The sequence below is a fragment of the Mirounga leonina genome, unplaced genomic scaffold (genome assembly GCF_011800145.1).
Source record: "Mirounga leonina isolate KUSES-001 unplaced genomic scaffold, KU_Mleo_1.0 Mir_115, whole genome shotgun sequence".
In the NCBI taxonomy this organism is placed as follows: domain Eukaryota; kingdom Metazoa; phylum Chordata; class Mammalia; order Carnivora; family Phocidae; genus Mirounga; species Mirounga leonina.
The window spans coordinates 12,994,073-12,997,935 of record NW_023270268.1 but is presented as its reverse complement, the minus strand read 5'-3'; positions in this window follow the sequence as shown (position 1 = coordinate 12,997,935).

Below are 3,863 nucleotides of genomic sequence, written 5' to 3'. Positions count from 1 at the left end.
TCCTAATTTTGTTCCAATTTACAGTAGGAGAAAATTGACTATTTGGGTTTTATCTTGGTTATGTTTGTTTTATTTAAGTGTGGCATACAGGAAAATGCCCTGGCATAAGATTTAGATCTGTGATCTTGTCAATGCTAAGCAACTTAGCAGGTCACCCACCTAAACTTTCTGTGCTGCAGCTTAATCTTTTTCAAAATGGGGAATGACCTTCTTAGCTTCCCATGGAAGAAAAGACTGTACCTAGTTTTTTTTCCTCACCTCTTATAGCCCTATTGCTTAACATAGAACCAGGCTTGAGTTTAATAAGTGCTTGGTGTTCAATACATAATGATCAAATGATAATCATCAAATAATGGATTGTTAATATTACTATATAATTAATAAAAATAATAAATAAAATGGTGATAAAATACATGCTTGGTGTCTAATAAATATTTACTAGATGGTTGAATCAAGGAATGAGGCACGGAAGAGTGTTTTGAATTATTCAACAAGATGTCAAACTAAGGAATAATTATTGTATAGCTAGTATTGAACTTCTCCAGTAACGGGATTGCCAGAAGAATCCCTAAGTGGTCATGCCTTATTGGCAACAGAGGATGAATCAGCTCTTCCCTGTTGGGAGTGTAAGTGTTGATCTGGAAAACTCTAAAGATTTCTCAAATTTCAAGGCTTGAAGGCAGGGCAATTGACTGCTTTTATTATGTGTTTATCATTTAAATATTAGTGTACAAATAATAATGTTCATTTAAAAATTTTATGAGTGTAGGCATAAGGAATAAAAAATAGAATCATTCATAATTCCACCACCCAACGATAAATGCGGTAAAGATTTCTGTGTATCTCTGTAGATGTGTGTGTGCGTGTGCATACATGCAAAGAGAAGGAAGTAGAGAAAGAGAATGAGAGAGAAGAGAGAAGGGAAATATATTTGCATGTATTCACATATAATGTTCTTACTATGAAGACAGAATCACTTCAGCTATACCCCCGTTCATGTTAATTTCTCATCTAATATGTCCTAAGCATCTTTCCATGTAAATACATTTATTTCTATCACATCATCCTTAATGATCACCCCATATGGATATATCTCATTATTACATTGTATTTAACCGATTCTTTTTTATTTTTTTATTTTTTTAGATTTTATTTATTTATTTGAGAGAGAGAATGAGAGAGAGAGAGCACATGAGAGGGGGGAGGGTCAGAGGGAGAAGCAGACTCCCCGCTGAGCAGGGAGCCCGATGCGGGACTCGATCCTGGGACTCCAGGATCATGACCTGAGCCGAAGGCAGTCGCTTAACCAACTGAGCCACCCAGGCGCCCCTTAACCGATTCTTTTTAATAGGTGGTTAATTTATTTCCCATTTCTTGCTGTTATAAGCAGTCTAAGTTGAAAACCTTTGCACATCTATCTGGGCCTTCGATTAACTATCAGACTCTCAAATCCCTTCTTTGCACATATTTCTGTCCTTAGGCAGAGGCTGTTGCCCAGCACTATGGCAATCAGGGAATTCAACAGACCTCGTGGCAGATGGTCTTCTCTGTGTCCATACGTGGGGGTCAAATGATATTTGACTAAACTGAATAGACAATCAAATACAGAATTAGATTGGCTTTTTCCTCTCATCTACTTGATTTACTAGCAATCAATATGGATTAAACAAGTGATTCTCATTTTTTAAGCAGAGTTTGCTTTCCTTATATCTTCACTCTTTCCTTGCTCTGCATAAAATAGGAAATGGATGTGTAAAATAAATATACTGAATATAAATTATAAATATATTGAATTGTAAATCTGTTAAATATACGACATATTCAATAAAAAGTATAACTAGATTAATTTGTAAATATATATTTCGATTTTAAAAGCTCTTGAAATTTTTCCACCATTTATGGAGCATACATAACCTCTAGTAACTTTCTCAAGGTTACATAGCTAATAGTGGCAGAGCAGAAAATAAAACTCTGGATTCTGAGTCTGTTGTTTTTAAAAGCAACACTACTTATATTGCTATAAAGACAGGAGATAATGACAAAACTGTACTTAGCTTCAGAACCAAGTTCAGTTTTTATTTTGTTTGACAAAAGTACATGAGTATAGCCTTACAATAAGATCTTGCTTAATTACAGATAGCCTTTGATGTCTGCAGTATGTGTGTGAATTCCCTTCGTAGGGGAAAAAGAATTTAGCCACATAAAAGCCTTTGTAGCCTAAAACAATGAGACTTACCATTTAAGGCTGGTTCACATCCATCTTTACTCTGGGATGATTCTTGAGGCAACAATTAACTATGTGGGCCCAGAAACAACCTTGCTGCCAAGAGGGATTAAAGAATTTATGAGTCACTTCTTGTATTCTAAAACAGGTGACAAAGAAATAACGTGATTTTAAATTGAAACCAGTGGTTGAACGGGATCCCCTAGTGGGAAATGGGAGTGGTTGGTGGCTTATACTCTACGCCCTTCAAGAAAACTCTGGCCCTGGGATGAGATAACCTCATTCATTTATTTCTCTAATTAAAAGCCAGTACAACTTCTCATGTCCTTTTTTATCTTCACTTTTCAAGTACTAATTAATAGAATTCAACAGTGTCTGAAGCATAAGGCATATTCAATAAATATTTTTGTGATTGAAGAATGAATGAATATGTGAATTTATTGAGTACCACGTATGTTCCAGACATTGTTATATGTGCCGAAAATATAGCGGTGAAAGCAGCACAACAAAAATCCTTTCTCTTATCAAGCTTACTTGCATTCTGGTAAAGAAAAAAAAGGCAACAATAAATAAAAAGTAAAATGTATAGCAAAATGTATAGCATGTGAAATACTGATAAGTGTTTTAAAGAAAAGTAAACCTAGGAAGGTGAAGAAGTGTATATGGAGGGTATGGATGATGTTGAAATTTTAAATAGAGTTGTCAAAAAGGGCACACCTATCCCTAATATTTGCAGGACCTGGAGCAAGATTACCAGTGATATCCACATGATATACAGCTAAATATTCTAAAATTATAAATCAAAAGAACAAACTATTAATTGAAATATATTCCATTCTCTTACTCTGAAACATATCTTCATAATGACAAACTTGAAGATTATATATAAAGTTATGGTTTTTATATGACAGATAATATCAAACATTACTGGATTTAATTATCAATGTGTGTTTTTGTGTTTTGTATTGACCAGCCAGCCATGTTTAAGTGAATGATAGAAATAAAGATATATGTAATTCATAACATTTGATATGTTTATTTCATTAAATTTATTATATTTTTCTTCATTTTGGCAAAATCTCTATGTAAATAATCAAATTTTGACATAATTTTTTAGAGATTTATTTGAGAGAGAGGGAGAGGGGAAAAAGAGAGCACTCACTCAAGCAGGGGTGAGGGGTAGAGGGAGAGGGAGAAAGAGAATCTCAAGTAGACTCCCTGCTGAGACCAGAGCCAGATATAGGGCTCCATCTGACCACCCATGAGATCATAACCTGAGCCAAAATCACGAGTCAGAGGCTAAACTGACTGAGCCATCCAGGCGTCCAAACACAATTTTGTTTTAAGCATCTACAGGATCAAAATTAAATGTAATTGTATTCCAAATAAACAAATTTAAATATTATTTCATCAAAAAAGTAAAGTAAAATAAATGTAAAACCTTTAAAAATAAAATTATTATGCACATGCTTTTAAAAAGATATTTTATTCTAAAATATTAAAAATTATATACTAATTTAACAAGCAAAATACAATTAGAAATCATGAATATTGATTTTACACTGAAATTTATTTAAAGCTGAATTTTAAAAATGTTATTGAATACAGAAGAAAATCTTTTAAAATGTTTTTTTAAAAG